Source organism: Dendrobates tinctorius, unplaced genomic scaffold (genome assembly GCF_039654945.1).
Source record: "Dendrobates tinctorius isolate UK_male_01 unplaced genomic scaffold, ASM3965494v1 ptg000051l, whole genome shotgun sequence".
Classification (NCBI taxonomy): domain Eukaryota; kingdom Metazoa; phylum Chordata; class Amphibia; order Anura; family Dendrobatidae; genus Dendrobates; species Dendrobates tinctorius.
In genome coordinates, this window is record NW_027361719.1 from 4,858,696 (window position 1) to 4,884,416 (window position 25,721).

Genomic DNA, 25,721 nt, shown 5'->3' on the forward strand with positions numbered 1-25,721 from the left:
GTCAAAAAAAAATTTCCAATATGGACATTTTTGTTAAATTGAACTTAAAAAAGTAATAACATATTTTGTATAATACACACTATATCTGACCACCGTGGCCTTGAAATACCAATGTGTCTGTAGCCTGCAGTAGTTTAAGTTTGTTCTTAGATAAAGATCCCTCAGGTACATAGCTTAATGTGACAACCTCTGTTATGCATTACAGCAGTGACTATATAATGTTCACTGTACACAGCTCAATTTATAAGTATTGTGACTCCCATTCTCAGTGGACTTTACAATCTAATTTTCTTATGCCTCCGGCATAGAGAGATAAAATGAATGTCATGAAAAGGCCGATTGTGGATCTTAAACTTGGTTCTCGACATGAAGGATCTGCCCCTGAAATGATTAGCCAGAAGGTGTTATTTTTCCCTCCACACTTTAAGAGCAGCATAGAAACAATTCATATTTATGGTTTCACATGATTTACAGCAGCATTCCACAAGTCTAGATTGTTTGACATAACCAAATCTAAACCAATGTGATACCCGGTCATAGATTATTGCAGAGTATCCGGAGATAGTTTCCAAAAAACATTTTGAAACAACTGACTGTTTGGACTCCATATGGAATTTTTAGCTGGCAGACATTTCTATATTTCTTTAATGCTGTATTTCTAATTACTATAATTTTAATATAAAGGCAGCACGATGGCTCAGTGGTTAGCACTGCAGCCTTGCAGCACTGGGGTCCTGGGTTCAAATCCCACCAAGGACAACATCTGCAAGGAGTTTGTATGTTCTCCCCATGCTTGTGAGTAGAGTTGAGCGAAACGGGTCGAAAAATTTCAAAAGTCGCCGACTTTTGGCAAAGTCGGGTTTCATGAAACGAAACCCGACCCTAGGATGAGGTCGGCCACGAGGTCGGCGACTTACGCGCCAAAGTCGCGTTTCAAAAGTTTGTTTTGCACTCTTTTTCAGCCAATCAGGATCCACGGACACTGTGGGCAACGTGATGACATAGGCAGGGGTCACCACCATCTTTCAGAAGGGCATGCAAGTGATTGGCTTGCTTTGGTGGGCGTCACAGGGGTTATAAAAGGGCGTGCACGCCGACCGCCATCTTACTTCTGCCGATCTTAGCATAGGGAGAGGTTGCTGCTGCTGATTCTGTAGGGAGAGCGTTAGGCAGGGAAGAAGAAAAAAAAACTGCTTCTGCTGCTAGAGATTTTGCCTGTACAACACACAAGTCACTGTGTGTGCAGTGCAAGGGGAGGCTATATTGTGGTGGATCAGCGGTGTTGGTTGTTAGGCTGCCTTCTAAGGCTTCCTGACAGCTGCATTGCTGTTTACCCACTGCTCTGCAAACTGCTTTTTTAAAAGCAATCCCAATTTTTTTTTTTGTCCTGCTGAGGTACTGAGCGTGCATTTTTTCACACCATACAGCGGTGTACGCTCCTCACACAGTACCGTGTAACGGCTGTTATCACAGCCACAGTGAAGCTATCTGTGTGTCACTCTGTGAGAATAAGTCGAGGACATGTTCCGTTCTTACAGACCTGCACCTACTAGTTTTGTCTAGCTTTCAAACAGTTAAATATATTTGCTGTTTGATCACATTCAAAACTATAGAGAGACAGCGTGTGTCAGTCCGTATACTTAAAAAACACGGAGCTTGACAATTTTACGTACACCGGACAGCCGTGTACGTGCACGCTCCTCTCAGTACCGTGTAACGGCTGTTATCACGGCCACAGTGAAGCTATCTGTGTGTCACTGTGGAAGGATAAGTGGAGGACTTGTTCCGTTCTTACAGACCTACACTATAGGGAGATTCCTATTCTGCCCAATTCTACATACACCTTGTGTCCACATGTGTGTGCAGAAATTCAAAATCTCTGTGATCCTGTAGTCACTTTTTTCACACCTGTGCCATCGAGCCTGTGACATAGCGCTCTGATATTCAGTGGGCCTCACACAATCCAAAAGTGTCCAGTGTCCACTAGTGTGTGCAGAAATTCAAAATCTCCCTTATCCTGTAGTCACTTTTTTCACACCTGTGCCATCGAGCCTGTGACATAGCGCTCTGATATTCAGTGGGCCTCACACAATCCAAAAGTGTCCCGTGTCCACTAGTGTGTGCAGAAATTCAAAATCTCCCTTATCCTGTAGTCACTTTTTTCACACCTGTGCCATCGAGCCTGTGACATAGCGCTGTGATATTCAGTGGGCCTCACACAATCCATAAGTGTCCAGTGTCCACAAGTGTGTGCAGAAATTCAAAATCTCTGTGATCCTGTAGTCACTTTTTTCACACCTGTGCCATCGAGCCTGTGACATAGCGCTCTGATATTCAGTGGGCCTCACACAATCCAAAAGTGTCCAGTGTCCACTAGTGTGTGCAGAAATTCAAAATCTCCCTTATCCTGTAGTCACTTTTTTCACACCTGTGCCATCGAGCCTGTGACATAGCGCTCTGATATTCAGTGGGCCTCACACAATCCAAAAGTGTCCAGTGTCCACTAGTGTGTGCAGAAATTCAAAATCTCCCTTATCCTGTAGTCACTTTTTTCACACCTGTGCCATCGAGCCTGTGACATAGCGCTCTGATATTCAGTGGGCCTCACACAATCCAAAAGTGTCCAGTGCCCACTAGTGTGTGCAGAAATTCAAAATCTCCCTTATCCTGTAGTCACTTTTTTCACACCTGTGCCATCGAGCCTGTGACATAGCGCTCTGATATTCAGTGGGCCTCACACAATCCAAAAGTGTCCAGTGTCCACTAGTGTGTGCAGAAATTCAAAATCTCCCTTATCCTGTAGTCACTTTTTTCACACCTGTGCCATCGAGCCTGTGACATAGCGCTGTGATATTCAGTGGGCCTCACACAATCCATAAGTGTCCAGTGTCCACAAGTTTGTGCAGAAATTCAAAATCTCCCCTGTCCTATAGACACCTTGTACCTTGTTTTACATTACTATATAGTTTGTTGGATTTTGTCTACATTTCTACAAAAAATGAGGAAGGCTGGTGGAAGAGGCCGTGGAATTGGGCGGGGGTTGGCAGCTGGTAATGATGGTGTTGGTGGTGGATCTGATGGTAGTGGCAAGAGCAAAATAGGACCGAATGCAGGAGGTGTTGAGCCTGCGTCATCGTCTGGCTCCATAAGGCTTCGAAGGCTTAGTTTTCTAGGAGTTGGCAAACCGCTTTTAAAGCCAGAGCATCAGGAAAAAGTTTTGTCTTACATTGCTGACTCAGCCTCCAGCTCTATCGCCTCCTCTTCTGAAGTTGTAAAAAGTAAAAGCACTGAGTCGTCATTGGATTGGAGGCTCATGTTCATGAACCACACCTTTCCTTGTGTCCTTCACCCCAACCAAGATTGAAGGATGACGCAGGCCATACTACTGATTTCTCCATGGAGCTGTTTTCACATACCATGCCGGGATTATCAAGTGAAATGATGAATTACCCAGGCCAAGATGAATCTGACATGGAGTGCACTGATGCACAGCCGCTGATAGATGATTCTGCTGGTACATTCACTCAGAGCACTACATTGTCCTCGCAGTGTACAGAGCCAGATTCTGACCCTGATGAGACTCAGGTGCCCCTTCCCGCACACTATACCACCATACACGGTGACACAGAGGAAGGTGCACATGACATTGAAGAGGAGGTGATGGATGACCCAGTTGTTGACCCAGATTGGCATCCATTGGGGGAAGAGGGTGCTGCTTCCAATAGCTCAGATGAGGAGCATCCACAGCAGACATCGACATCGCAACAGCTGTTATCTGGCAGGCCCGGAGCACTACAAAGACAGGTTCCAAAAATCAAAAGAGTTGCTGGACATCTTGTCCAGAGGGTCAAAAGATCACAGCGTGCTAGGCCGCAAAATGTCTGCCAAAGTAGGAAGAGTGCAGTGTGGCACTTTTTTGAACAAAATCCTCATGATCAGGCCAAGGTTATCTGTAAGAAGTGCGCAAAGACCTTTAGCCGAGGGAAAAATCTGAAAAATTTGAATACCAGTTGCATGCTTAGACATTTAACCACCATGCACTTGCAAGAGTGGACACAAGACCAAACCTCAAGTGCCACATGTGCAACTGATCACAAAGAAGGTAGTCAGCAACGCTACATTGTTTCCCCCACTGTAAGCCCACCGGTTAGGACAGCAGAAAATGTTGAGGTGTCGTTGCAAGGCCACAGCAGTCAGGGAATCCCACTGTTATATCAACGAAATACTGAATCTAGGCAATCAGAAAGAACACCAACTCCATCACCATCATCAACCCTTTCTCAGTCCGCCCTGTCCACCGGTACTTCCACCATATGCAGCTCTCAAGTCCAGCTCACCCTCCCAGACACTATGAGTAGGTCAAGAAAGTACTCAGTCTCTCATCCGCGTACACTGGGTTTGAACGCCCACATTCCCAAACTAATCTGGTTTGAGATGATGCCCTATCGGTTGGTGGAAAGCGCAGCTTTCCGCGAACTTATGGCCTATGCAGTACCACGCTATGACCTACCCAGTCGCCACTTCTTCTCTCGCAAAGCCATCCAAGCCCTCCACCATCATGTAAAAGACCGCATTGTCCATGCACTCAAGCAGTCAGTGAGTGGAAAGGTGCACCTCACAACTGATGCATGGTCCAGTCGGCATGGCCAGGGCCGTTACGTGTCCATCACTGCGCACTGGGTTAATGTGGTGGATGCAGGGTCCACAGGGGACAGCGGTGGTGGGACAGTGCTGCCTAGCCCACGGTATAGGAAACAGTTGGCTGTAGACGTTCGACCCTCCTCCTCCTCCTCCAGAAGCGAAAGCTCGTCCACAGAGCGCAGTCGTACGAGCACTCCATCTGCAGCTGCCACTGTTGCACACAAGGTGTCCCCCTATCGAGCAGCTAGTGGAAAGCGTCAGCAGGCTGTGTTGCAGATGATGTGTTTTGGCGACAGACACACCGCCGAGGTGCTGGCCGAGTACTTGAAGCGACAAACTGAGTCATGGCTGGGCAGTGTACATCTTGAGGCAGGCAAGGTAGTTAGTGATAACGGCCGTAATTTTGTGGCAGCCATAGCCCTTTCAAAACTCAGCCACATACCTTGCTTGGCTCACACCTTGAACCTGGTGGTGCAGTGCTTCCTCAAAAATTATCCGGAGTTAACAGCCCTGCTCCAGAAGGTGCGAAGACTGTGCGCGCACATCCGCCGGTCGCCTGTGCACTCCGTTCGTATGCAGAAGCTGCAGCGATTGCTCCACCTTCCCAACCACCGCCTCATTATCGACATTGCAACAAGGTGGAACTCCACCCTGCACATGGTGGAGCGGCTGTGCGAGCAGAGGCAGGCCATAATGCATTTGTGGGAGGATACACGGCCAGGCACTTTGAGAGCAGACATGGAGTCGACAGGTGTGCAGTGGTCGAAGCTGAAAGACCTCTGTAAAGTCCTTCAGTGTTTTGAGGAATGCACACGGCTGGTAAGCACAGACGACGCCATCCTAAGCATGAGCATCCCACTTATGCGTCTGCTCATGCAAACTTTGACGCACCTTAAGGAGCAGGCGTCTGCAGCCAATGTTGATGAGGAGGAAGAGGAGGAGGGAATCCTTGATGACATTCAGCCATTGTCTGCTCAGGGACCTCTCCTGGACGAGGTGGAGGAAGAAGAGAAGGAGGAGGATGATGATGGGGATGATTACTTAGGGGAGGAGGATGCATCTCGTGGGGCAAGTGAAAATGTTGGCGTGGCAAGGTCTGGTACAGGGTTTGTGCGTGACTGGAGGGATGTGGATTTGCCAGAAAGTGCTCCTCCAATCAGCACTCGCAGTGCATCATTGACACCGGGAACATTGGCCCACATGTCAGATTATGCCTTGCAGATCCTAAAAAGGGACCCCCGCATTGCCAAAATGATGAACGATGACGACTACTGGTTGGCCAGCATCCTGGATCCACGCTATAAAGGCAAATTACAAAACATCATGCCACAGGAGAACCTTGACCTAATATTGGCTAATAAACAAGCAACTCTGGTAAATCGGTTGCTTGAGGCATTCCCAGCACACAGCAGCGGTGATGGTTCTCACACGAGCCGTACGGACGGGGGCAGCTTGGCAGAGGTGTTCATGGTGCACACAGCAGAAGTGGTGTTGGAGACAGGGGTTTCATGACAATGTTGTGGACTGATTTTTCAAGTACCGCTCACACAACTGGTAATACTGCATCGATGGAAAGTGACAGGAGACAGCAGTTGTCAACTATGGTTACAAACTACTTTTCCTTCCATATCGATGTTCTCCCACACAGGTCATTCCCCTTTGACTATTGGGCTGCTAAACTGGACACCTGGCCTGAATTGGCACAATATGCCTTACAGGAGCTCGCTTGCCCAGCTGCAAGTGTGCTATCGGAAAGAGTCTTCAGTGCAGCTGGATCAATCCTGACAGAAAAAAGGACCCGTCTGTCAACCCAAAATGTGGATGATCTAACCTTCATTAAAATAAACCATGCATGGGTTTCCAAGGATTTTGTCCCACCTTCCCCTGATGACACATAGGGTGACAGAATAATGGCTTGCTTTGGTCCACCTCTTCCTGGGACTTGACCTATTTCGCCTTTTGCATCAGCTGAATGTTCAACATCACCATATGCCACTTTCTAAAACTCCCTAACTGTGCTGCCTCCCCCCCCATGGCCGGGGTCACCATCTAGCGCACGACACCGTGCGAGTGCCGTTGCCCTGGACAGGTGGGTAGGCCGATTCTTGGGCGCGGGCACTGGCACAGGGTCCCTCATAGTGCAATCAAGTGTCTCTGACGGTGGTGGTGCACACCCGCCGTCAGACACACCGCTGTACTATGAGGGGCCCAGTGCCAGTACCGACACCCACGAGTGGGCCCCCCTTGCTTGGGCAGGGCCCCAGCATTTGCAATCTTTACCTCTCCCTGCTCCTCCGCTGTGTAGTCTGGGCCGTGAAATCCATACTGTGCCTGACACCATCTGAGCCTGCCTCCTGATGTATAGACATATATTTTGAATGTGTACGCTATCCATACATGTTATCCGGGGATACGGTACTCTTTCTCACCTTTGTGCAATCACGTGCAATCCATACTGGGCCTAACACCGTCTGAGCCTGCCTCCTGATGTATAGACATATATTTTGAATGTGTACGCTATCCATACATGTTATCCGGGGATACGGTACTCTTTCTCACCTTTGTGCAATCACGTGCAATCCATACTGGGCCTAACACCATCTGAGCCTGCCTCCTGATGTATAGACATATATTTTGAATGTGTACGCTATCCATACATGTTATCCGGGGATACGGTACCCTTTCTCACCTTTGTGCAATCACGTGCAAGCCATACTGGGCCTAACACCGTCTGAGCCTGCCTCCTGATGTATAGACATATATTTTGAATGTGTACGCTTTCCATACATGTCATCCGGGGATACGGTACCCTTTCTCATCTTTGTGCAATCACGTGCAATCCATACTGGGCCTAACACCGTCTGAGCCTGCCTCCTGATGTATAGACATATATTTTGAATGTGTACGCTATCCATACATGTTATCCGGGGATACGGTACCCTTTCTCACCTTTGTGCAATCACGTGCAAGCCATACTGGGCCTAACACCGTCTGAGCCTGCCTCCTGATGTATAGACATATATTTTGAATGTGTACGCTATCCATACATGTTATCCGGGGATACGGTACCCTTTCTCACCTTTGTGCAATCACGTGTAATCCATACTGGGCGTGAGAACGGCTGGCGAGCTGTTAAGCAAGCTACAGCACCTGTGGTTTGCACACGTAAGTTTTTCATTTTTTCAGGAATGACAGTTAGGCCTAATTCCGGAACTGCGGTTGACCTGCACTTACTGGGAAATCATCGTTCGCGGGTAATAATTGTAATCAGTGATCCCCATCACTAACGTTGTTCAGCGGGTTATCTGCACCTGTAAGCGACAAACGCTGGCCTTTTCAGTGTAGCGCACATGCAGCCACGGACATGTAAGGGCATGACACACCAGTTATTGGCCAATCTCATGTGCCAGAGCCTCACGTGTCCCTCTAGTAAGCCGGACTCGGACCGCGGGGCATGACGGAGTCTCGTTCGTTAACGGAATTAAGCTTGCAATGTGTGCATCTTTTCTGTAGCTGGCATGGTAGAGGTTTCCCAGGTGGAGTCGAATTTAACCGTAGGCTCCACTCCTGGTGGTGCCCTTCTGGACATTCCTTTAAGGTTCAGCTTTGCAACCATACTGCCCACGTAAAACAAACACTTTGCCTTCATGAACCCTGTTTGGAGGGTCATGACTCGTGGGAATAACGCCGCCCAATCAGTTAACCTGCTAGAGAGATCCTTCGTTGCTCCCAAGCATGACATCACACTCCCTAGGAGGAAGGTAATGCCACTGTGGCGACCGTACTCCTGGGGGCGACACAAGTGCACTGATGCCCAGCCATTGCTCGATGAATCTGCTGGTACATTGACCCAGACCACTACATTCCCCTCGCACGCTACACGGCCTGAATCTGACCCTGATGAAACTCAGGTTACCCTTCCCAAATACAGTTCCATCTTACACGGTGACAAAAAGGAAGCTGCAGATGAAAGTGCAGGTTCGGCCCACCCGCCATCAGACACACCACCGTACTATCAGGGGCCCTGTGCCAGTGCCGTCGCCAACGAGTGGGCCCCCCCTGCTTGCTCAGGATCACAGCACTTGCAAGGTTGAAATACTGTGCAGTGAGATGGAAGATGGGGACGACGAGGAGTCCAGACTAGTACAGGGATTCCCTAGCGAGGAGACTTATTTGATTGTTTTCAATGTTGGGACAGCAATTTTTGGGGAGCACTATACTCTGGAGAATGATAGATGGGGCCCACCATACACTGGAACATTCCAAAGGTGGACATCAGACACTGGAGCAGCATTTACAGGGCCCATTATACACTAGAGCATTAGAAATGGGGCCCATTATGTTTGGAGCATTATTTGGGCCCATAAGACAGTGGAGCTTCATCCATGGGGACCAACATATACTGTAGCATTATGTGGAGCTCATCATATACTGTTTCAAACATTATATGGGACCAATGATTCTGTATAGAGAAATAGATGGGCCTCGTCATGAGATATAAAAAGTGAAGTATTTTTCATTGTACTATACCGCTATTTCTCTGCCGTATCGGAGCATGATGAGTTGTGGTATGTTAAATTGGCGCTCTTTCGCCCAGGGCACATGAAAACCTGGAGCCAGCCCTACCCCCCCACAACTTTAGCCAAATAACCCCCATTTTTCAGTGCGTAACTTGTATTATGAAGTTAATTAAGGTTGACAAGCTTAAGTAAGAAGAATTGATGCTTTTGGCATTCAAATGGGCACTGTAGGTGTGTTTCCTGTCCTCCTCTCACTGCCGACTTTTATTCCCCATTGACTTACATTGGGTTTCGTGTTTCGGGACGACCCCGACTTTTCCCTATAATCGGCCGATCTTGCTCGACCCGACTTTTGGAAAAGTCGGGTTTCACGAAACGAAACTCGACCCTAAAAAACCAAAGGTCGCTCAACTCTAATTGTGAGGGTTTTCTCCAGGTTCTCCAGTTTCCTTCCACATTCCAAAGACATACTGATAGGCATTCTAGATTGTGAGCCCCATCGTTGACAGTGTCGATAATGTATGTGAAGCACTGTGGAATTAATGGCGCTATATAAATGAGTAAAATGAATAGATACAAAAATTATCTAATTACAAATAATTTTATATATCTACTGTGTCTAATACAAATTTTAGTTTACACAAAGCTTACTGCTTCAATGCTTTTAGATCTTTTAGTTAGATATTTCTATAGTATACAAAAGTACAATTAGAAGCATTTAATAAATTTTTAATTTTTTACTGACAAATACATCAAGTTTATGCAAAGATTCTTTATTTACAGTGTTGACCCTTTTTTTAGACTTCAGCTTCTGGGCCAAGTCGTGACTGATGGCTAGGGATGAGCGAACGTGCTCAGTGATACTAGTCTATCACTCCAGTATCTGGGTGCATGGATATGCTCGGTACTCATCAAGCATTAACTGGTGCTCGGCTTGAAGCTCGAATCCCTTCCCCACATGTTTGGCACCCATTACACAGCCAAAAACATGCAGGGATTGCCTATGCATCACTGTAATGCCGTAGCGATCTTGGTAGTGGCATTACCGTGATTGGCTGGCTACATTACCTCATCAGAGGTTATAATAGGACAGGCACAGCCATGCTCAGCTCTTATTGGAGGGAGAGAGTGCTTGTCCAGGCTAATGTGTGCACCGTTTATTAAATCAGAGTTCTGTAGCGTTGATACTGGTGCTAAAGCTGAACCATCATAATAACAAATTTTTTTACATTTTGTTAAATTTTGGTGGTATATAGCACTCCAAAAAAGCATTGAAATTTCCTTCTGAATTCAATAAGTCATCGATTGAGTATTACATGTTTTCTGTTAAATATTGGTGGTATATCACACTCCCAAAAAGCGTTCAAAAATTTTTCTGGATTCAATTAGTTATCCATTGATTATTACATGCTTTGTGGTACATTTTAGTAGGATATAACACTCCAAAAAAGGTTGAAATATTTTTCTGCATTCAATTAGTCATCTATAGAATATAAAGTGCTTTCTGTTAAATTTTGGTGGCATATAACATTCCACAAAAGCAGTCAATTTTTTTTCTCAATTCAATTAGTCATCCATAGAGTAATATGTGCTTTCTGTAAAATATTGGTAGAATACAACACTCCAAAAAAGCGTTGAAAAAATGTATGGATTCGATTAGTCATCCATAGATTATTACGTGTTTTCTGTTAAATTTTGCTGGTATATTACACCCAAAAAAAGTGTTCAAAAATCTTTCTGGTTTCAATTAGTCATCGATTCAGTATTATATGCTTTCTGTTAAATTTTGGTGGTATATAACACTCCAAAAAAGTGGTGAAATTTTTTTTCTGGATTCAATTATTCATCCATAGAGTATTAAGTGCTTAGTAGAATATTTCATTGGTTTGAAATAAAAAAGAAAAATTGGCCTGCTATGGGTGTACAAATTTAGCTGCTTAAAAATGTTCTGTTGTCATAAATACTGTAGAACTTGGATTGTGTGAAATTTCACTGTTACAAGTGTGCAAATTTGGTTGTTCTAAAATTCACTATTGTCATATATTATGTAGAAGTTGGTTTGTGTGAAATTTTGTTGCTTTGAAAAAAAACAAAAACAAAATTGCCCTGCTACAGGTGTACAAATTTGGTTGTTCAAAAATTGACTCTTGTCATATTAGCTGTAGAACCTCCTTTGTGTGAAATTTTTGTGGTTTGAAATAAAAAACAAAAATTGACCTGCTACAGGTCCCTCGGTACCAAGCAGCCACTATTTCTCCCTATGTGGCAACCCCGCCTTGTACCAACATGTGTCCTGGAATATCACCCTTACCCTTACCAATGCAGTTACAGGGATTGCCCACTTAACGACCAATACATGGACAACTGCTTGTTGCCAGGGATGCTACATTTCCCTGACGGCACACTGGGTGAACATTGTAGAAGCCGGGGCAGAGCACAACCCTGGCACGACACATGCTACCAATGCCGGGGATTGCTGGCTCTAATTCTATAGGGCTTCCTCAACCTCTTACATCAGTTCCTGTATTCCTCCTGGTCCTCTTTATCCTCCATCTCTGCTGTGCTATCTCAGAGCTCGTCATCCACATCAGCCAGAAGCTGGAAGCTCTGAAGCACTGCCTCAGCAAATTGACAACAGGCTCTGTTGAAGAAAATTTGTCTAGGAAACAAACCGCAGACCATAGCAGAGTTATGGAAAGGAATAACGGACCAAACAGATTATGTCTCTTGCTTCTGAACCTACAACCAAGCATGGTTATGTGTGTTAATGGCCGTAACCTGGTGGTAGCTGTGAAGTTTGTCAAGCTCACACACGTACCAAGCTTGACCCACATGCTCACTTCATAGTTCAGCGGTTTCTGAAAACCTTCCCAGATATGCAAGCGCTTCTGGTCAGTGCCCATTTCTGCAAGACAGCTACAGCTGCCGCTGTTCTGGCAATGTTGCAGCAACACATGCAAGTGCCAGCTCACTGACTGGTGTGCGATGTGACCATGAGCGGGAACTCTATACTGCACATGCTGGAAAGGCTATGCAAGCAGCAGTGGCCAGTTGTGGAATACCAGCTCTAACACATCAGTCGGTATACTGGTCAGCCTCAACATATAACAATTGAAGAGTGGGCTTGGATGGCTGAAATTTGTGCACTTCTCCAAGACTTTGAGGACTCCACAAAGATGATGAGCAGTGATGATGCCAACATCAGCACAAAAATCCCGCTTCTGTGCCATGACTTTTTTATTTTTCCATCAATATGGCCATGTGAGGGCTTATTTTTTGCAGGACGAGTTGTAATTTTGAATGACACCATTGCTTTTACCATGTCGTATACTAGAAAACGGGAAAAAAATTCCAAATGCGATGCAATCCCACATTTTTTTTTTGGTTGGCTTTTTTACTAGGTTCAGTAAAGGCTAAAACTGACCTGTTATTATGAATATACAGGTCATTGCAAGTTTATAGACACCAAACATGTCTAGGTTCTTTTCTATCTAAGTGGTGAAAAAAAATTCAATTTCAAACTTTGCAAAAAAACCCAAAAAACATTGTGTCATTTTCCGATACCCATAGCGTCTCCATTTTTTGTGATCTCGGGTTGGGTGAGGGCTTATTTTTTGTGTGCGGGGATGATGTTTTTAATTACACCATTTTGATGCAGATATGATTTTTGATTGCCCGTTATTGTATTTTAATTCAATGTCGTGGCAACCAAAAAAACGTAATTCTAGCGTTTTGACTTTTTTTTCTCACTACGCCGTTCAGCGATCAGGTAATCCTTTTTTTTGATAGATCGGGCGATTCTGAATGTAGTGATACAGAATATGTGCATGTTTGATTTTATTTTTATTGTTTTATTTTGAATGGGGCGAAAGGGGGGTGATTTGAACTTTTTTTTAATATTTTTAAAACACTTTTTTTTTTACTTTTGGCATGCTTTAATAGTCTCCATGGGAGACTAGAAGCTGCCACAACTCGATCAGCTCTGCTACATACAGGCGATGGTCAGATCGCCTCTATGTATTAGAATTTCTCATTTGATATAAGTGCCATCCACTGGGTGGCGCTCACAGCAATCCAGCACTGACAACCGTAGAGGTCTCCAGGAGACCTCCGGTTGTCATGCCAACACACCGGTGACCCACGATCATGTGACACAATTGCCGGAAGCGCTTGTTAAATGCCGCTGTCAGAGTTTGACAGCAGCATTTAACTGGTTAATAGCCTCTGGTTGATCGCGATTCCACCCTCGGCTATTGCGGGCACATGTCAGGCACATGTCAGCTGTTCAAAACAGATGACATGTCCCAGGAAAGATGTGGGCTCACCGCCAGAGCCAACATCAAAGTAAGGGAGTCCGACATCGGCGTAACTATACACCCAATGTCGGACAGGGGTCAATAAAAAAAAATAGTTAAATCTTACTGCAGGAACCAAAAACTAAAAATATTGAAGCAGCATATTTTGTGAAAACCAAAATTTGTGCTAGTCTGAAACGTTTGGTAATTCTATAGCTGGACTCATCTTAATCACCCCTAACAACGGTATGTCCACTGGCTGCAGTACCATCATCACCCATCTTTCCTGAACCCCAATCACCCCTGTATCTGTCTGCTATTCCTTTTTTTTTCTCCCCTGCATGCTTCCTTACCTTATTTCCTTGATGCTAGTACACTTTGCTTTATCTGTCCTTTTGGATCTGACTATTTCCTCTGTATTTTCTCTTCTGACTTCTAATTAATCCCCTCCTGTGTCTGTAACCAGTCTCCCGGCTGCCCGTCCCTCCTGATCACACCTGGCCTGTTTTATGTGCAGTTGGCTTGTTATAAATTCAGAGTCATAGGTCTGTCTCTGTAAGGATGTCTCTTTAAGGATAACAGCAGAAATATGCCATAAAGGAGCCAGAAGTGAACAGAAGGTACGTCAAACCACTGTGTTTAAATGTACTAATTTCCCTTACCTCCACACTTTCTCACACCATGCTGACATACGCTCTAACAGTTTTGGCTCCATTACTCCTTACTCTCCTTCGCTATCTGCAAACCCCTTCACCCCCAACCAAGTAATAATCTCTCCTTTCCTCTTGTCCCCCACCTGACCTCCTCCGCTGACCTGCTCCTCAAGCCCAGATTTCTCCTAATAAAACACAAAACAAGCTGCCCACCCTTCTCCCACATGCTCTGTCTGTTATGAATGAGTCACCATAGGAGGCAAAAACAGAAATACTAGCTAAGTCCAGAAAACCAGAGAAGTTGGCAGCTATCGGATTGCAGACCCCTGAACCTAACAACAACAACTAGCAGTAGCCGTGGGGGGTTCCTGCGGTGCCCTAGACCCCTCGATCACAGCCGTAGAACTACATAGCCTAAAGACAGAAAGGGAAATCTAAACTGCCCCAGAGCAGACCCCAAAGCAATAGGCAGCCCCCAACATATAATGACGGTGAAGCAAGATGAAAAAACACTCACACAGATAGAAAGATAGGCTGAGCAAATGATGGGGCCCAAGCTAACTAAATAGGACAGGATAGAAAAGCTGCTGTCTGCAATCCGCCAAAACCCTATCGAAACAAGAGCCAACAGACTGATAGGGAAAAAAGCCCTGAAGACGCTAGGCTTCAAAAAGACTATATCAGTACCCAGGTATTTTCTGAAGACAGAGCAAAAAGGAATTCAGCTCATCCCAGCAGGGAATGGCAGAAATCCAGAAAAACAAGGCAAAACAAAACCAAAACACAAATGCAAAAAGCAGAGCAGAAAACTTAGCTTTTGAGGAGCAGGAATCAGACTGGTCTCCAAGAATCCCTCAGAGAAATCACCCGCAAGGCAAAAGGGCGTCGGATGCCTTATATCCAGTCAGCAATTCCAGTCACCCAGTCATCATCATTCTGCTCAGCTGTTTGGTAATCAGCCTCACTACCTTCCTTCACCAGAAGAGGGAGTTCATCAGACCTCAACGGCGAAGGGGAAAATGAACTCACAACATCTGTCTCTCTCTGCTTCTCCTCACTGCTGGTGACATGTCTCCCAACCCTGGACCCCCACAGCTCAAACCTCCCATTATTACCCCCTTCTATCGCTCCCAACCCAATATAAACACCCAAAATCTTTCCAACCTCAAATCCGTGCCCTTGACGCCCACCACCCTTCTCCCACTCTCCAGATCACTCTGGAATGCCCGCTCCGTCTGCAATAAACTATGTGAATCACAGCCTCTTTACCTCTCATGATTTTTTCTTCCTTGGCCTCACCGTAACATGGCTAACACCCTCCGACACCGCCTCCCCTGCTGCGCTATGCTACGGCGGCCTCCACTTCACCCACACTTCTCGCCCTGGCAACAGACATGGTGGAGGAGTGGGCCTTCTTTCTTCCAACTGCATCTTCAACCCAATCCCTCCTCTTCCCTCCCTTATCCTCCCCTCTTTTGAAGTCCACTCTGTCCTCATCTACTCTCCCTCCAACCTCCAAGAGGCTGTCATATACCGACCTCCGAGCCCGGCCACTGCATTTATTGACCAATTCTCTACCTGGCTCCTTCACTTTCTCTCTGCTGACATTCCCACCATCATCATGGATGACTTCAACATCCCCATTGACACCCACCAGTTGGCAGCCTCCAAACTCCTGTCCCTTACATCATCTTATGGATTTATCCAGTGGTCCTCTTCAGCCACCCACACAGATGGACACACATTAGATCTGGTCTTCACCCATCTCTGCTCGCTATCTAACTTCACCACCTCCCCTCCCTCTATCTGACCACCATCTACTCACTTTCTCATCCCTATCCTCCTCACCTGTCACCCACATCCAGGAACATGCGCACCCCCCCGCAGAAACTTCACACATCTAGACACTCGCACACTCTCTGACTCTATTCTACCACTATCCTCCATATCTTCACTCCTCAACACAGACACTGCCACTGGTTTCTACAATGCCACTCTTGCATCAGCCATCGACTCGGTTGCCCCTGTGATGCATAACAGAGTGCGACAAATCAATAGGCAGCTCTGGCACAATAACATCACTAAAAAGCTTCGGCAACCATTCAGAATTACAGAACGGCGCTGGAAGAAAACGCATTCGCAAGACGACTTCACTGCACTCAAACATGCAACACTCGCATTCAAATCTGTCCTCACCTCTGCTAAGCAGGCCTACTTTACATCCCTTGTATCTTCCTTATCCCACAGCCCCAAACAGTGGACTTTGCCACACACACACACTATCACTGAAGGGGAACTTGCTCATCTTCTCTCCAAATCACACCTCACCACTTGTGCACTTGACCCTATCCCATCCCACCTCCTCTCCAACATCACCACCACTCTTATCCCATCCCTAACCCACCTCTTCAACCTATCAATAACTTCTGATACCTTCCCTTCTGCTTTCAAACAAGCCACAATCATGCCTATCCTTAAAAAGCCAACCCTCGACTCAACCTCTATGTCCAGCTATCGCCCAATATCGCTGCTCCTGGTTGCTTCCAAACTCCTGGAACGCACGTCCACGCTGAACTTTTCTCCCACCTCTCAACTAACTTGCTCTTTGACAATCTACAATCTGGTTTCCGTCTCCATCATTCCACTGACACAGCCCTGACCAAAATTACTAACGACCTACTTACAGCCAAAGCTAACGGACAATACTCTATAATCCTCTTTCTAGACCTGTCCTCTGCTTTTGGCACAGTTGACCACTGCCTCCTACTACAGATCCTCTCCTCCTTTGGCATCAAAGACCTTACCCTATCCTTGATCTCCTCATACCTCTCCAACCGCACATTCAGCATCTCCCACTCCCACACTACCTCCTCACCCCACCCTCTGTTGAGAACCCCAAGGCTCTGTTCTAGGACCCCTACTCTTCTCAATCTATACACTTGGCCTGGGGAAGCTCATAAAGTCCCAAAGATTCCAGTACCACCTTTGTGCCAATGATACTCAGATCTACCTCTCTGGCCCAGACGTCACCTCTCTGCTCTCCAGAATCCCGGAGTGTCTAACAGCCATATCCTCCTTCTTCTCCTCCCGCTTCTTCAAACTCAATGTGGACAAATGTGAACTGATCATCTTTCCCCCATCTCACAGAACTTCCTTACCTGACCTATCTATAACAATTGACGACATCACGCTTTCCCTCGTACCGGAGGTCCGCTGCCTCGGAGTAGCCCTTGACTCTGCCCTGTCCTTCAAACTGCACATCCAAGCTCTCTCCACATTCTGCCACCTCCAACTCAAAAATATTTCCAGAATCCGTCCCTTCCTCAACCCTCAATCTAATAAAATGCTTGTGCACGCCCTCATCATCTCCCGCCTCGACTACTGCAACATCCTTTTCTGTGGCCTCCCTGCTAACACCCTCACACCTCTCCAGTCCATCCTTAACTCTGCTGCCCGACTAATTCATCTCTCTCCTCGCTACTCCTCCACTTCTCCCCTCTGCAAATATCTTCACTGGCTTGCATTCCCTCAGTGTATCCAATTCAAATTTCTAATACTGACCTACAAGGCTATCTATCACCTGTCTCCTCCATATATCTCTGAATATAATCTCCCGATATCTTCCCTCATGTAATCTCTGGTCCTCCCAAGACCTCCTTCTCTCCTCCACACTTATTCGCTCCTCACCCAACCGCCTCCAAGACTTCTCCTGAATAGCCCCCATCCTCTGGAATTCTTTGCCCCAACATGTCCGACTATCAACCACACTTGGATCCTTCAAACGGAACCTGAAAACCCATCTCTTCAGGAAAGCTTACAGCCTGCAATGATCCCCGCTGCCACCTCACCACTACTGGAGCTACTGCCTCACCATCACTGGAGCTGCTGCAACCCCCCCAATCTACTGTCTCCTTCCCCACCATCCTGTAGAATGTAAGCCCGCAAGGGCAGGGCCTTCTCTCCCCTCTGTATCAGTCTGTGATTGTTAGTTTGTTTACTGTAAGTGATATTTGTAATTTGTATGTGACCCCTTCTCATTTACAGCACCATGGAACAAATGGTGCTTTTTAAATAAATAATAATACTAATATCAGGATATTCTGACATGGATTTTCAAGCAAAATACGTAGGCCTCATCAGGTCTAACAAAAATCTGTTTGATAATATATACAGTTTATAATGTAACACCTGGTGATAGGTCTGCTTAAAAGTCCAATGCACACTCCCATTAAGAAGACATTCGGTTTTCATTTGAAGACATTCTAGGGTCGTATTATGCTGGTACTCTATGGCAGTATAAAGGGGCACCGTGTGGTATAGGTACTGTATTTTGTCACTTTACCATTTTGTAATGTAGATAATTTATGGCAGAATGTGGGCTCTGTATGGCATTAAGTTGGATAAAGCATAAAGTTGTGTCTGTGTGAAGGTATGTCTGGCTTTGTTGGACACTAATATTATATTCTATTTATGTAACACATCTAAGAAAAGGTAAAAGTGCTAAATGAGGGTTTATTGTGTCTAAGTGCCTTGTGAACCAGTTGAAGGTGACATGAGGGAAATCTGCCATTCACAATCACTAATAACTGCCCTACTGATTCAATTCAAGAGCTGTCATGTTAATGTCAGGACTCAAATTTAGACAAAATGACCTGCATTGTACAAGATGCAGTGCAGACTAACACAGTCAAGTGCAATCAAATAAGAGTCCTAAGTTAAACGTGTTCCACATCATCATTCTAGTGGAGGTCGATGGAACATGGACCAAAGGACCAGAAAAGGGACTTAACGAGCAAACGCAATTAGCATTTTTGTGCCAGTTTCCTCATATGCATGTGTATTTGTATATTCCACTAAGATGGGGGCCGGTTGGCAAACACTTAGGCACTATATTCTCCTGATAATTAGCCTTCTACAAATATCGGAACTATATAATGTGTATTAATTATATTGATATAATATACATAAAACAAGAGATTATTCATAAAGTACAAATACATACCACTATCTTCACACCCTTTGGTTGTCTTAAAAAAAAAAAAAAAAAAGTCTAAATAATACTGCAAATGATGTCTAAATGTGTTGGGTACAGTTCTTGCTGCTGAAAGAGTTAAATCCCTATATGCCTATGTTTATGAGATTTGCCCTTAGGCACGTGGTCTACTGGAGTAAGACAAATAGCCTAGGACATTTTCTCACTTCACTAACACTAACTGACTCCAGCTGGAGAAGGGACAATGTAATTTCCTATTCATCATAGTGGTGAACATCCTGTCACATCCTTGTAAATTAAAAGAGCGTCACACACCAAAAGCTTTCTCCTATGGACTAAGGGGTGGGACATTTTAAAGCCACCACAGCACTGAGGCCATATTTCTCATCTATCGGGTATGCTACCTGCCAAATTTCCCATCAAAATCGAGATGAAACCAATAAAGAATTTATGAATAAGAACATGCTATCTTCAGGTCTGTAGAATACTGCACATCTCTTCTGAAATGAGGAGAACAGAAGCTTTATAAGGCCAGGTATCCCGAAGGTACAATAAATTATGAATTGCTTTCATCTGGCATTTTATAATGCAGAGATATTATATTCCAGGCAAAGCTTTATGCAGCCATGGCTAAATAGCATTTAAATTATGAAGCAGTTTATGAGTTTCCAGAAGACTCACAATAAAGTTGTGGAACAGGAGGTAGGTAACCAATATCAGAAGACCTCGATATGTTATCTAAATACAGAAGGAAAAATAAATGGCAAAAGCCAGAGCTTGGGCGGCAGCTGAATAATTTCATCATGTTGTAAAGACAAACACAGATGTCTTATGTTCTCGTACCAACTGCCTAGGAGTAATGAAATCTACAAAAATAACATTAATTTTGCAGAATGTGTGTATTGTTTTCAGAGTCATATCTGGAAAGTAATTATCATGACAATATCATTTGTGTCATACAACTATTTAAAATGTAAATTTTGTATTGAAACACCAGGGGATACAATGATGATGAGTAGAAATGAGCGGATCAGCAAAAATTCTAATTTGCCTGTTTTTGCTGATTTTCCTAGGAAAGTTGATTTGCAGAAGTCATTCTCCATGAATTTAATTTTACTTATTATTTTCTAGGGTCTCTCCAAATTATAGAGAATGATAAATGCAAGATGTAAAAAGATGTAAAAAATAAAAAAAAGTTTTTATACAGTAGTTACCATTTTGCTGAATCCGCGCAGAAGCAAATTACAGGCTTGGAGAGCCCAACAAACAGGCTCTCCATACATGTGTTGTTACGTTCATAGAGCCGCGACACATGCAGCTGCAGAGCAGAACAGCTGATTATCGTAAGTGCTCCAGGTATCCGGGTTCCCGATGCAGCTATTCGGATAAGCAAGTATCTGAAGCTATAGTCGATCAACCCTAGCTGAAACATCTAAATGGATTTTTGCATTGAAATAAAAAAGCAATTATCCAACACGTGAGTTCCAGGACCTGGCTTCCTTTATATAATATTGGGTTTTAGCCAGTAGGCCCCATTTGCTAATCAAAATCATTTGGGCTAAAACTGTGTTGCAGTCAGGATTCAAGAGGCCCCATCTGCTAATCAAAATCATAAGGCTAACTTTTGGGTTCACCTATGGGGCTCCATTTGCTAATCACAATCATTTGGGCTAAAACTATGTTGCAGTCAGGACTCAGCAGGCCCCATTTGCTAATCAAAATCGTTAGGTGTAATATTGTGGTTCAGTCAGGAGGCCCCATTTGCTAATCCAAAAATTTTGGGCTAATACTGTACTGCATTCACAACTCAGGAGGCCCCATTTGCTAATCAAATTCGTTAGGGCTAATATTGTGGTGCAGCCAGTAGGCCCCATTTGCTAATCCAAATCATTAGGGCTAATAGTATTGTGCAGTCTGTAGTCCACATTTCCTACTCAAAATTGTTTGGGCTAATACTGTCTTGCATTCATGACTCAGGAGGTCCCATTTTCTAATCAAAATTAATAGGCCTAATATTGGGGTTCAGCCAGGAGGGCACATTTGCTGATCAAAATTGTTAGGGCTAATAATGTTGTTCAGGCACACTATCTAAAAAAATAAATACTGATTGTTCATTTAGTGACAGATGACAGGTCTGGGCCTAAGGTTGTGATACAGCTGGTTAAAAGAGGGGAAGTGCATATTCAGTATGAGTGGAAAAAGGGGGAATGGGCATTATATTCGATGTGTACGTAGATTAGGTGTTAATATTACTGAAAAATCTACTGAACAAACACCATCTCGTCCTATCTAAAGACAACAGACAACGTCTGTTACTCTATGGGCTACTCGACTCCCTTTCTTTGGCAGCCTAACAGTGGTACACCTTGTAGATGAGGGTGAGAAAGATCATATGCTCAGCGGATGGCAAGCAATGAATCAAGTTGCCTCTCCTACTCTTCCTCCACCTTAACATCACACAAGGTACAATAGGTACAATCCTCAGAGTTGGCACCCAAATCACCCTTGTTTCCCTCGGAGTTACAAATTTCCAAACACCCAACTGACTGTGGGGAACCACAGATGGGTGAGTCTGCAGTCTATTCCATGGGCATTAGAGGTCTGCTCCAAAGATTCACAGAATCCAGAGGAGAAAAGCATCTGCACTGATGCCCCAAATTTTTACCTGTTGGATCTGGTGCCAGACAAAGTAGGGTCCAAACAGAATTCAGACTCTCTTCACCAGTCGTTAAGCCCCATGGGTGGATGTGATACTGATGTGATTCAGATAAAAGAGGGGGAGAAGCCAGCGCTGCTTGTGGTCAGAACGTAATACATAAAGTGTGAAAACACACATTGGTTTCTATCTGTATTCAAAAATGAGACATTTAGCAAAAAATTGATCAATTGTTTGAGCTACCCCGCCACGTCAAGGCAGTCTCGTATGGGGAGTCCTACTCTACGTTTTTTATGTTCGCTGTGCCATTGCGGCCTCCTAAATGTATAAAAGCAAGACCTCATTACATGCACACTGTACCTCAAGCATTTCAAAATCGTTCCTATGGCACCAGAGGACAAGCGCAGATAAAGGTTAGCCAGGTCCATGCAGACATTTCAGGTCCAACCTCCACACTGCCTGACCAGCACCACAGATAAAGGACGATCCAGGCCCAGATACAGGTGCGTAATCAAATAAAGCCTAGGGCAGGGCAGGGCCGCTGTTAATGTGAACAGCAGCCTAGATCAATCACTAAGAAAACAGAAAGAATAGCGTACATGACCCAGCGCGCACGGCTACAGTGGTGGTCAGCCACAAAACCAATATCAAGAAAAAAGAGGGGGAGAAGCCAGCGCTGCTTGTGGTCAGAACGTAATACATAAAGTGTGAAAACACACATTGGTTTCTATCTGTATTCAAAAATGAGACATTTAGCAAAAAATTGATCAATTGTTTGAGCTACCCCGCCACGTCAAGGCAGTCTCGTATGGGGAGTCCTACTCTACGTTTTTTATGTTCGCTGTGCCATTGCGGCCTCCTAAATGTATAAAAGCAAGACCTCATTACATGCACACTGTACCTCAAGCATTTCAAAATCGTTCCTATGGCACCAGAGGACAAGCGCAGATAAAGGTTAGCCAGGTCCATGCAGACATTTCAGGTCCAACCTCCACACTGCCTGACCAGCACCACAGATAAAGGACGATCCAGGCCCAGATACAGGTGCGTAATCAAATAAAGCCTAGGGCAGGGCAGGGCCGCTGTTAATGTGAACAGCAGCCTAGATCAATCACTAAGAAAACAGAAAGAATAGCGTACATGACCCAGCGCGCACGGCTACAGTGGTGGTCAGCCACAAAACCAATATCAAGAAAAAAGAGGGGGAGAAGCCAGCGCTGCTTGTGGTCAGAACGTAATACATAAAGTGTGAAAACACACATTGGTTTCTATCTGTATTCAAAAATGAGACATTTAGCAAAAAATTGATCAATTGTTTGAGCTACCCCGCCACGTCAAGGCAGTCTCGTATGGGGAGTCCTACTCTACGTTTTTTATGTTCGCTGTGCCATTGCGGCCTCCTAAATGTATAAAAGCAAGACCTCATTACATGCACACTGTACCTCAAGCATTTCAAAATCGTTCCTATGGCACCAGAGGACAAGCGCAGATAAAGGTTAGCCAGGTCCATGCAGACATTTCAGGTCCAACCTCCACACTGCCTGACCAGCACCACAGATAAAGGACGATCCAGGCCCAGATACAGGTGCGTAATCAAATAAAGCCTAGGGCAGGGCAGGGCCGCTGTTAATGTGAACAGCAGCCTAGATCAATCACTAAGAAAACAGAAAGAATAGCGTACATGACCCAGCGCGCACGGCTACAGTGGTGGTCAGCCACAAAACCAATATCAAGAAAAAAGAGGGGGAGAAGCCAGCGCTGCTTGTGGTCAGAACGTAATACATAAAGTGTGAAAACACACATTGGTTTCTATCTGTATTCAAAAATGAGACATTTAGCAAAAAATTGATCAATTGTTTGAGCTACCCCGCCACGTCAAGGCAGTCTCGTATGGGGAGTCCTACTCTACGTTTTTTATGTTCGCTGTGCCATTGCGGCCTCCTAAATGTATAAAAGCAAGACCTCATTACATGCACACTGTACCTCAAGCATTTCAAAATCGTTCCTATGGCACCAGAGGACAAGCGCAGATAAAGGTTAGCCAGGTCCATGCAGACATTTCAGGTCCAACCTCCACACTGCCTGACCAGCACCACAGATAAAGGACGATCCAGGCCCAGATACAGGTGCGTAATCAAATAAAGCCTAGGGCAGGGCAGGGCCGCTGTTAATGTGAACAGCAGCCTAGATCAATCACTAAGAAAACAGAAAGAATAGCGTACATGACCCAGCGCGCACGGCTACAGTGGTGGTCAGCCACAAAACCAATATCAAGAAAAAAGAGGGGGAGAAGCCAGCGCTGCTTGTGGTCAGAACGTAATACATAAAGTGTGAAAACACACATTGGTTTCTATCTGTATTCAAAAATGAGACATTTAGCAAAAAATTGATCAATTGTTTGAGCTACCCCGCCACGTCAAGGCAGTCTCGTATGGGGAGTCCTACTCTACGTTTTTTATGTTCGCTGTGCCATTGCGGCCTCCTAAATGTATAAAAGCAAGACCTCATTACATGCACACTGTACCTCAAGCATTTCAAAATCGTTCCTATGGCACCAGAGGACAAGCGCAGATAAAGGTTAGCCAGGTCCATGCAGACATTTCAGGTCCAACCTCCACACTGCCTGACCAGCACCACAGATAAAGGACGATCCAGGCCCAGATACAGGTGCGTAATCAAATAAAGCCTAGGGCAGGGCAGGGCCGCTGTTAATGTGAACAGCAGCCTAGATCAATCACTAAGAAAACAGAAAGAATAGCGTACATGACCCAGCGCGCACGGCTACAGTGGTGGTCAGCCACAAAACCAATATCAAGAAAAAAGAGGGGGAGAAGCCAGCGCTGCTTGTGGTCAGAACGTAATACATAAAGTGTGAAAACACACATTGGTTTCTATCTGTATTCAAAAATGAGACATTTAGCAAAAAATTGATCAATTGTTTGAGCTACCCCGCCACGTCAAGGCAGTCTCGTATGGGGAGTCCTACTCTACGTTTTTTATGTTCGCTGTGCCATTGCGGCCTCCTAAATGTATAAAAGCAAGACCTCATTACATGCACACTGTACCTCAAGCATTTCAAAATCGTTCCTATGGCACCAGAGGACAAGCGCAGATAAAGGTTAGCCAGGTCCATGCAGACATTTCAGGTCCAACCTCCACACTGCCTGACCAGCACCACAGATAAAGGACGATCCAGGCCCAGATACAGGTGCGTAATCAAATAAAGCCTAGGGCAGGGCAGGGCCGCTGTTAATGTGAACAGCAGCCTAGATCAATCACTAAGAAAACAGAAAGAATAGCGTACATGACCCAGCGCGCACGGCTACAGTGGTGGTCAGCCACAAAACCAATATCAAGAAAAAAGAGGGGGAGAAGCCAGCGCTGCTTGTGGTCAGAACGTAATACATAAAGTGTGAAAACACACATTGGTTTCTATCTGTATTCAAAAATGAGACATTTAGCAAAAAATTGATCAATTGTTTGAGCTACCCCGCCACGTCAAGGCAGTCTCGTATGGGGAGTCCTACTCTACGTTTTTTATGTTCGCTGTGCCATTGCGGCCTCCTAAATGTATAAAAGCAAGACCTCATTACATGCACACTGTACCTCAAGATTTCAAAATCGTTCCTATGGCACCAGAGGACAAGCGCAGATAAAGGTTAGCCAGGTCCATGCAGACATTTCAGGTCCAACCTCCACACTGCCTGACCAGCACCACAGATAAAGGACGATCCAGGCCCAGATACAGGTGCGTAATCAAATAAAGCCTAGGGCAGGGCAGGGCCGCTGTTAATGTGAACAGCAGCCTAGATCAATCACTAAGAAAACAGAAAGAATAGCGTACATGACCCAGCGCGCACGGCTACAGTGGTGGTCAGCCACAAAACCAATATCAGCCCTAGGCTTTATTTGATTACGCACCTGTATCTGGGCCTGGATCGTCCTTTATCTGTGGTGCTGGTC

At 45.2% G+C, this 25,721-nt stretch overlaps 1 long non-coding RNA gene across 1 annotated transcript in view; it reads right to left on the reverse strand.

Annotated features, from left to right (window-relative positions):
• Window positions 1-25,721, reverse strand: part of LOC141091383 (uncharacterized) — a 105,177-nt gene that overhangs the window by 24,799 nt on the left and 54,657 nt on the right. The gene's annotated exons all lie outside the window — the stretch shown is intronic.